Source organism: Onychostruthus taczanowskii, unplaced genomic scaffold (genome assembly GCF_017590055.1).
Source record: "Onychostruthus taczanowskii isolate IOZ18803 unplaced genomic scaffold, ASM1759005v1 scaffold26, whole genome shotgun sequence".
NCBI classification, from domain to species: Eukaryota; Metazoa; Chordata; class Aves; order Passeriformes; family Passeridae; genus Onychostruthus; species Onychostruthus taczanowskii.
In genome coordinates, this window is record NW_024499906.1 from 7,707,937 (window position 1) to 7,718,566 (window position 10,630).

At 42.3% G+C, this 10,630-nt stretch overlaps 1 long non-coding RNA gene across 1 annotated transcript; it reads right to left on the minus strand.

Annotated features, from left to right (window-relative positions):
• Window positions 1-1,092: 1,092 nt before the first annotated feature.
• LOC121337335 lies at window positions 1,093-9,107 on the minus strand. Its single transcript, XR_005952880.1, has 3 exons — window positions 9,014-9,107; window positions 3,440-4,367; window positions 1,093-2,729 (listed from the first exon to the last, which is right to left on the minus strand). It is a non-coding gene; the product is annotated as an uncharacterized LOC121337335 (long non-coding RNA).
• Window positions 9,108-10,630: the final 1,523 nt, after the last annotated feature.

Here is a 10,630-nt window from a genome sequence, read left to right on the forward strand (position 1 = left end):
ATAAAGGAAAGACTGGGAGAATTAAGAGAACATAACCACAGCTTTCACTATGCCAAGGAAACACTATAGGTGCTACTGAGTTTTGTGGAAGCTTTCTCCTTGTCGTTGGCAATTTGCAAATCTATTGTCCAGGCTGAAGGACTCATCTCACTGAAAGGGAAGGAAGAGTACTGATGCATGTTTATAGTCAATTTGGCTTATGCAGATAAGGATTTAATTTATAAACTTCATGGCCAAAGAATTCCTCATTTAGCCTAAATCCCATTGCCCTGTCTAAATCAAGGTGTTCCTAGCTCTTGCTGGACCCCAAAATTATTTCAGTCTAAAGGTGCACAGGGACTAAACTGGAGTTTAAGTGAGATTAATTTGGGCCAAAGGCATCATGGTATGGTGCTGTCTGAATTTCCCCTTAACCCCAGGCATCAGCAGATCTAGTTCTGTATCTCTGACACCTCAGTGCTCTGAAGGAGAGGGAGGTAGGCGTTCCCCAAGAATAAGAAGTGACAACAACCATCATCCTGCTTTCCTGCCCCCAGAGTATGTGGGAGGGTGACATTATTATTTATTATGTGTTTTGCTGTAGTCCTTAGGATCCTTTACACTCACAGTTGTACTCTGACTTTGGAAAGAGAAAAACTGTTGTGCATGAAGAGGCTGTGTCATCTTAGCTGTGCAAGAATTGCACCCTAAACACTCAGGATTTTCTGCTTGCAAAGGCACAGGATTGTGAAAACTCCTCTTGTCTAGCCCCAAAGTTATGCTGTCTAATGGGATAGCAGAGTAAGCAAGCAGAACTGTTGAAGGATTTACTTGCTGAGCCAAAAAATCCTGTAAGTAGTTAACAAGTGTTTAGCCGTGCTGAACTTTCATAACACTGCCATTGATAACCAAGTGGGACCTGCATGGCACAGGATCATGGAAAAAAAGTGCTGGACTTGCCCTTTCTCAATTACAAGAAGTCTCTTAAGCCCCAGGTGGTGAAAGATGTCAAAGTTAAGGTGCCAGTAAAAAGAGACAGCTGAAGGCAAAGCCCTTGCCCGTTTTCTTTGACAAAAGTGGGGTGGTCTGGTAGCATGTGCAGTAGGAGTTGTATTCTGTCCTGAAATGTGAATCTGGGTGCAGGACCACAGACAACAGAGAGGAGGTCATGATCCTGGGGGAAAGGTTTCCTCTTCAAGTATTTGGGGGACAATGTAAACATATTGTGAGTAAGAGGGTAGATGAAAGGTTAAACCAAGGGCATTTATGCTTTTATTTGTGAGCGTAGACAAAGGCTTTTATTTTTCTCTTCTTTTTATTAGAAGGTTCATTTTTAATTTGGCCCTCGGTATTCAAAGTGCTTGCCCCTTTTTTGTTGAATGAAAACTAGGATTGAATTGGTTTTAAAAGGATTTTCATTTGGTGACTGCTTTAAAACTAAAGCAAGCTATCACTCAAGACCAATTTTATAAGTTCTTTTTCCCACAATGGAAAGGGTTCAGGTAAATACATATCTAATTAGATGACCATTTATGCAAACATTTATGCAGTTATCTTCCAGGGATATGAAACCCAGTTGGAAACACTCAGTTTTTTAAATTTTCTGTTACAATTCCAAATTTATGACTAGTGAGAACCTAATTAGATTAGGAGTCTCTTCAGGAGTCGATGAACATCCCCAGTTATCAAGATGCATGTGGGCTGACTCATCAGAGTGGGATGGCCAAATTTCTGAAGCTTCATACCAAAATATACAAAGAGTCAAGAACTATCAGCTGTCACATCTGTCAGAGGGCTGTGGGAAGGGAAGACCCCGGAGTAAGAACTTCTCAGAGATCCCAGAGAGCCAGGCTGAGCATGCAGCTGGTGCCTGTGGTTACCAGTGATGTTGGCCAGAGCCGTTCTCCTTGCCCACCTTCTCTCCCAGCTGGAGAAGCAAATTACCCAGCAGCCTTGGTGGTGCACTTACATTTTTTGCACATATAGCTTGAATCAAGATAGTCCTTCATCCCCTGCTGTGAACCACCATTAACAGCTCAGGGTATTTAATATGACAGGTTATAAGGGCACATGAGAGCTTTTTGAAGCTGGTCTACACTGGATTATTCAGCTCTAGAGTAAAGGCAAAAATACAGAATATATGTAGTCTGGGTCTAAGAACATAAATTTTGCGTGGGATCAGAGTGGGAAGAAGAAGCCAGTGACAAGGTGGCCATAGAGCAGCCAGCCTCAGGCAGGGTCTGTGCTGGTCGGTGCAGACACGAAGGTGCAGTGCTAGCTGGGATGAACTGCTTCAAGTCCCAGAGAGGCTGGTGAGGCACCTGGCTGTACACCTCCAGAGCCACAGGACTTTCCAGGTGATCTGCATGGCCACTGTGCTCTAAGTAGGTACAAACTTCTGGTGATGCCTTGTGATTACTACTGAAGTTGTTGCTGGCTTTTACAAGGGTCTGTTTTCTGTTTGCATACAACAGTGCAGAGAAGCCAGCAGACAGAGAGACTGTGTTCACGCCACACAGATGTACAAATCCAACTTCTTCCTTGACAAAGTACAATTTGTTGTGCTGGTGAGGGAGGTCACAGGCAGCAAAAATCTGCGAGTGCTATATCTAAACCCTTTGTTTCCAGATGTGCGCACAAAGCAAGTTCCCACTGTTCGTCTTGATAGTGGTTTCTGTCTGAAGTGCTAAATTTGTGCATGGATCTGTAATAATACAGGGTTGCTGCAGTCCTTCTAACTATTGCCAGATCTGCTGAAGAACAGTGAGAAGATTATGCCTCAGTTTGAATTCCTTAGATGTCTCCAAAGAGTACTTGTGTAAAGAGACTCAAGCCCAGGAAGCCTGTAATTATCAGCTAAATAAATAAATAAATAAATACAAACTCTGGGCTAGGTCCCAGTCTGACTTGGCAGTTTTATTCCATTCTGGGGAGGTATAAAACAGTGCCAAGGGCCTGAAATCTAGCCTTTAGGGATTGCTCTTTTGTACAAAAGTCCAGGTGTTATTCAGAGGAGAGGATCTAGACTTGCAGGTTAGCAAAATCCTTCAGAAACAAATAAGAACTGACAGTACTTCATCTTTTTTGTCCTTCAGTTTCTCAAAAGCTCAGCTCTTTTCCTCACCCCAATCTCCCATCATTTTTTTTTCGTCTTTACATACCTCTAAATTTCCTGCTTTTTGGCTGAGACCAGGTATGTCAGAGCCAAATACTGTTATAGCTGTTTTTGTGTTGGTTCCAGCCCAACTGGAAGCAGGAAATACTAAAATTCTCCTGGGTAATCCTCTCCTCTGGAGACTTCCAGTCCAATTTTGCAGATTCATGAGTGTTACATGCTTTAGGCAAAGTTCAGAGATGCAACCAAAGCCAAGTGCTACAGATATGTAGACTTGAGATATACAGGGAAGGCAGTCAGTTCTGTATCATCCCTTGTAACATCGCTTGCTATCCAGGCACTTACCTGCACCAAACTGCTCCAGTTTCTTTTTAGATCTGTGTCCTAAATCATACTGCTTCTGCATACCTCTGAAACTTGGTCTGCCCTTGGTCTGTACTGTGTGAGGGATCAGATTCAGGGGGAAGCCAGCAGAAGAGCCATATCAGGACCAGAAAGTGGAGAGTGGAATAAAGCAAGCAGACTATATCATCCTCAATTTGTCCCTCATCTTTGTTCCTGGAGTGTTTCCCCTTTTCTAATGGTGATACTGTGCTGGATTAGGCCTCACCGGCAGCAATGCTGTGTGATGGACTTGCCCAGCAGGACACAAGTGGCTGGAGATGCTGCTGGTGCTGTACAGTGGCAGCGTTGAGAATTCAGGATCCTGTCATTGTATGAAGGGCCACCTGGGCAGGAAGGTCCAGCTCTCCTGCATACAGGTGACATTTGCATTCCCTGTGGTGGGGATGGGACATGAAAGCACTGCTGAGGCCTCACTGGACCTCTCCTGCCAGACCCTCTCTTCTGGGTGGGAACAGTAAATTCAGACTGGTTTGTTCTGGGAAGAGCACACAGAGATGACTGGAAATGCAGTTCCTCTCCTTGATGAACTTCAGCTCAGATCTGCTGATGGCAAGCATGTTTAAAGCAGCTGCCACGAAATGGCACCACTGTGTGATGGCCATTTTTACTGACAGTGCAAAAATAAAATCCTTTTGAGAAAGGAGTAAAAAAAGAGACTGAGAATAGTCTGGGGAGCTGTTGGAGGAACAGGAAAGAATGAGTACTGAGTTAGCCTCATATCAGTGTGATTTCTGTTACCAGTGCACAAATAATCCTAGAGGATACCCCGTCCTCATTGTTTGCTCAGCAAACAGCATGGACTTGCAAAGATTTATAGACATCATCCACTGTCAGAGAACCAGGGAGATTTGCTTCATGAGGCCTGTTCCTGGGGAAAAAAAAAAATAACCTGAGCATGTGCTTCTTTGCCTGCTTTGGAGCAGATCATAAGATATTAATTTAATAAGACTATTATTCTGTATTGTTTGCATGACATTAGCACAACATTAGTGCTCATTGAAACTGAAGACCCATTTTAAGTGGCACTGTACCCGAGCACAGTAAGAGACAGTAGTTGCTATGCCTATCAGCTGAGCAGACAAAGTGTGGTATGTTCCCTTTCCAAATGGGGAATTGATACACATAAATAATGAAGTAATCTACCCCACAGATATCCAGTGTACAAACACAAGTATGACAGCCAGCTGCAATACTGAACCATGGTAGGAGGTTTAACAACACAGAAAACAATAGGTATTGTATACTGTAGGCTAATAAAATAGGACTGGGTAAAAAAAGGTTATTTTCTCTCCTGGGAATGGACAGATTTTTGTCAAAGACAATTTGGCTGAAAACCGAATATGTGCTTATTATAATATCTTTTGTTTCGTAGTTCACATTTATTTTAAGGACAAATGCAAAAGTGGACACCTCACATGCAGAATCTGTCTTTGGCCCAAACAAGGAATAACATTTTTCACTGAAAATTTGCTTTGGTGAAAAATTTTCAGCCAGCTCTGATGCAAAGTACCGTATGGTAGGTGTTTCTTTTCTTTTTGCTCTTGTATCCATCTCTGCAATTCTGCGTTGCTTTGGCCCTTACTCGAATACCACCTTCTGCTACTAATATAATGCTGCCAACTCTGGCAGCTCAGGCATAAATCTTCCTAAATTTGAGCATTGGAGTGTTGTGAGAGAGGAGGAAGAAGAGAAGAGAAGGGGAAGACTAGATGGGCACAAGGGGAATTCAAATCCAAGTTTTAGAAGACAGGTGTCCAGCTTCGGTTAACAAATTAAAAAGGGAATTAAGTTTTAGCTGTTGTGGTCATGGAAAAAGCTAGAAAATGTGAAGCTCACGGTCCCAAATAGCACTCAGCCACAGACAAAGATCCTCGATCTTCTGCTTTGTTTGTAGTGCTGGGGCCAGGTGCACCCCAGCTTGCCGTGGGCATTCCGGGCAGGAGCTTGTGCCAGCATCTCTGCTCTGGTACCTGCCCCGTGGTGGGCCAGGGCCCTGATGCCAGCGGCTGCCTCGTGCACGGCCTCCACACACCTCCAAAACCTGGGCCCCACCAGCCCTGGGGGGGAGGAAGAGGAGGAGGGGGAAGGACCAGCTGGCTGCAGCCATGAAAAACCGGTAAGAAGTAAGAAGAGCCATACAAGGACCACGTGTGGATTTTTGTTTGGAGTCATTCTGTTGCAGCAATGCAACTTGCAAGCAACACACCCAGCACTTGCATCACCAGTTCTTTTCAGGATACTTATAGGGTATAGAGTTCCTTGCACCCAAATATTGCATGCTGGTTTTGTGAACCCTGATTCTTTGCCTTAATTTCATTACAGATGTAGAAGAAATAGTGTGGAGTTGTGTCTATCAGCTATATCTATCCTAGTCTGAAGCAATGTTTCTGTGAACAATCTGTGCTGACAGACCTAAAATAGTGGAAGATTGTCATGGTTTAAGCCTTTTTTTTTTTTTTTAATTTAATGTAGTTTAACCCCCTGTTCTGGGTACCTGGTGCTAGACTCCACCTACACTGCCTCTGAAAATTTTTTCCTCTGTCAAAAAAATGGTATCATTTAAATCTCAGGAAATAATGAGCTACTATTATACACATTGAGATCTGTGGACCAAATGCTTTTTGATTGAAATAATTTTACAAATTCTAACATTCTAGAAGGATTTTGAAATCAAAGGTAATACCAGATGTTCTGTGACATAAACACCATAAAAATACATTCAGATCCTCTTCTCTTATTTGCCTGTTATTTTGTGTGAGAAGTATACTATGGGCTGATGAAAAGGTTATGCCAAGCATTTAAGAGAAAATTCTGAACTTCAAATACTGTATAAAATGGAAATATAAGCACAGTTTTCAGAAGGACATGTCTCCAGGGGCAGACTGGTTGGCCCTAATGGTATGAAATGCCTCATTGCACAGGGTATCCTTCACATACAGTCATTTAGGGGACAACACACATTGTCTGTAAATTAGTTCCATAGCCAAAATGGGGTTGAGAGGGAGAAAAACCATAAAAATGTAGGGGAAAATGTTTGCAGATATACCCATATCTTTTGAAATAAAAATCCGTGAAATAGTTGTTAGCATTAAGATTTCTCTGGGTGGAAAAGACCAGCATGTATGCATTCACAGAAGTACTTCACATCTCTGTCTCTGCATTGCTTGTTTATTTGTTTTATGCTGGTTTTATTTTTCCAGTTTGCCTCAATAAGTTGTACAAAAACTCTTCTCTCTGGGCTTTTGGGTGAGTGAAGATCCTATTGGTATAGGATGTTCTCTAATGTGAGAGATGAGCATGTGCTCCACTTACAATGAACATGGTACATATTCCCTGCATGACTGCTCCAATGTGATTCTCAGGAAAGAGGAGAACTCCTTTTAATAATGTTCAGTGTTTGACATCACTTGTTTCCTCTTAGAAAATTTTTCTTTAGAATAATTTCTGTATTCTTTAGAATAAAGAAATTTATTTTGGAACAGATGTCTTAGGTCATAAGTTATTCTTGATGTGAATGCCCTCCCACAAAGACTGTAAGTAAAACCTCCTTGAATGATTTTCAAAGCCTTCTGCACTTGGGATTGGCATTTGATGCTTGAAAGGACTATACATGCAACTAGAACACATGTGAGCAACCAATACAGATATGTTTAAAAATGAGTCCCACTGAACTGGCCCCACTGAAATGGCCACAAGAACATCTGTGCATCACTTAACACAACGGGAGCTTGGAGCATTTTTATTAAGTGTTTATCAAAACTTCATACAGACCATCTGCATCATGTTGTCACCCATTCTCTATTTGTGATCAAAAAAGTGTACCTGATACTGACCATCTCATTTCTCCCTTCAAGAATTTTAGGATGGCTAATATTTGTGTTTTGTCTGACCTCAGTGATCTGTGTTTTTGTACACTTTTTCTAATGGCCTATACATTTCTTCAGTTCATGTACATCAGGGAAAGATAAAAACAGCCTACACTTTCTCAGCTTATTTTATTTTTGGAGGTTCTTTTAAGTACCCATAAAAAGCTTATTTGTGTCCTTATAATTTTGTTTCGCAAAAGCTCCATAAAAGACCACCTTAGATTCAGGAGACAGCGTGTACAAACACACACACACACAATCCTGTATGAGGTCTGGTTACAACTAAATTGTAAATAGCTCTTCCATCAGGGAATCCCCCAACTCTGCCTTACTGTGTATTACAAAAGTAGCAAATGAGTCAGGTTTCCCAGTAAACAGGAGCTGAAAGCACCAGCAGGGAGGAAAAGCAAAAGCCACAATGAGACTTGTTGTGACAAGACTGTCATTACATTTCTTGTCTGTCAAGTAGGTATTAATAAAGTTACCTCAGTTACTGAGTTATTGCTTAAGGGACCTGAGGTAAATCAGAGAGGCTACCACTGCTTTTCCATGTGAGCAGGGGACTTCAAGAATTTTCTGAGCTGTTGGTTCACTATAATGCTCTAGCAGGGACTTAAAGTTTCATGTGTTGTTTCATCAATAAAAAAGCTGCCATTGGGTAGTAAATTATCTGTGGAATCCTCCCTCTGGGAAGCCTTGACCTTTTCTTGGCTGTGCAATGCATCACACATCTGGGCCTGACCCTTATGTACAGGTAAAAAGGTGTCAGCTGTTTGAGAAACTGGGCTTTTGATTGCAACACGCCCCCTCCCAATTTTTCAAGAAGGACAAAAGATAATCCCAAAGTTGATTCATGTTTTAAACCCATGACAACACAAGAACTGAGGAAAATTATTATCATTAGGCTAGCAAGAAAGGTGAACAGGGGAAGTCTCTATGGTGGCTGGCAAATATTTTTTGAAATGGTGGTGGAGGAGCATCAGGGGGAAACAGTGAAGTGGGGTGAAGATGCTTCTTAAATGACACCTGAGACAACAACCGTGATTTGTGATAATTTTAGATGTTTTAATTATTTGTGATAATTTTAGATGGGAGGAGAAGAAATCGGAGAAAAGGGAATTGGGGGAGAAGAGGGAAGCAGTAATACTTTGAGTAACGCTTTGCTATTTCAAGTGAGAGCTTGGACATGAGAGTGGGTACCTGTTCTTCAGTATTCCTGAACTATATCTCTAATGTACATGTGCATTAGGTCTGCCAATCTGTCCCTTACTGCCTGAAGACCTGACTGATGGTTAGTAGTCATAATGCAGCATTTCAAAAAGGCAGGAGTAAGGAGTTCATATTAAAAGTGAAAACAAGAACTACTTTCCTTACAGAAGTGCAGAGAATTGTACTCATTATAAAAAACTAAATAGAAGGCTGCAGCCTTCAAAAGGCAAGGTATGGTCTGTGTGCAGAAACAACTTTTGTTGAAGCTGACTTTTAAAGCAGTTTAATTAGAATGAGGTCCTTTTGTGTCTCGTGGTCAAGCAGTTGATCCGATGAAGAGTCAGACACTAAAGAATGAACTGCTGCAAAGCCTGCATCAAACCACTTGCAAGCCGAAATGAGAGCCACTCCAAGCTAAGGAAATTGTTTTCAAACTCACCCGTGGTCGAGCGGTGCGTGTCACATGAATAACGCTCGTCCGCTGGCTGCCCGCTCCCGCTCCTCTGCCCGCCCGCGGCGGCTCCAGCCGGGCGTGCGGCGGGCGCGGCGCTGCCGCCCTCGGCTCGGGCGGCGGGGACAGCAGCGGGACCGCCAGGCGCACCTCGCGGGGGCTGAGCTCAGAGCTTTGGCAGCAAAGCGAACTGGGCGCTCGTTTTTAAATAAATGGGCTGCAAATCCCACTTATTTTTGATCCTCGCTTTCTCTTAATATTTTGCGAGTCTGCTCAGGATCTGAGGTTTCAACAGAAAGTGGTGCCGTGGGGGAGGTTTCTTCATTTATCAGCCTGTTTTACAATCTTCTGCTTCAATTCCAAGGCAGACAGATTGATGGAATAACTACGGTATGGTGGTGCCACAGTTGTAGAAGTGTGTGATCTGTTAGAGTTTGGTGTGGTTTTGTTTTCACACACTGGCTATTTTTTTTTGTTGAAGTAACTCTCTTTTTCCTAATACCTCCAGCCACAAAGTAGTTTCATCTCAGCAGATGTCTTAAGCATAGTTCAGCTGCATCAGCAGATATTCCGGCGATGGTATTGCTCCCCTGTGACTCTCAACAGGGATTTTTAAATTTTTTTTTTATTTAAGTGCTGGCAACATGGTTTATTTATAACAAGGAACATATTTCTAGAACATTTTCTATATCCATATCTATTTCTTCAATCTTTATCTCAGTAAATAGAACTTAGTGTTCACATTTAGATTTTTCTTTTTCTCCTCCTCCCTGTACTTGCTGCTTTTCAAACAGCAGAGTGGCTAAGAAATGCTTGGTCAAAGAGCTGTTTGACCAGTGCTATAGTCTAGAGCAGACTCAGCGGCACTAGACAAACATTTTCTTTACAGCATTAGTTCTTTCGCCTACAAGATATATCAAGTTAAATGTTCCTAACACTGCTTTTTTCCCTCATGTATGTTTCAATCTTTCTGACATCTGGAAAAAGTGGTTTTTGACTTGGTCCTTCCAGCATAACTTCTGTTTAAACTCGATTCACAAAAAAGATATAGTGTTTTCCTAGGGTCTGGGTGATTAAGATCATTTCTCCTTTTACCTGGCAGTGCTACAACTCTCTGCTAGAAGGAGCCCCAAAAGAACTACTCTGGGAATTGTCACATTTTATGATGTATAGGCTTCTTTTTCTTTTTAATTTTACCACAAGAAAAGAAGGAGCATTCCCCCATCTGCACAGATCTCCTCAGCCCTGCTGAAGGTTGAGACTCAGAGCTGCTTAACCATTAAAATGAAAGACCAAACTCCTGCAGAGTCCTCTCAGGCAAAGCTCCTGTATTCCTTTTGTAGGTGCTCTGCTTGATGAAACATGGAAGATCAAATGCTTAACAGTTGAATGAACAGGCTTGCTGGACCCCCACTCCATGGACTGGATCTGGGACAGGGTCCTTTTCCCAAAACTCGGACTAGAGCACTACTAATGCAATGACAGGCGTGTGGTGACAGCTGTCACTTTGTTGTCTCCTGTTAATGACAGAACTTTTTTTTTCAAATTTTGTGACTCTCACACTTGCAGACCTACTGGCTGGGTCCCTTCCCCATTTCCTCCAGA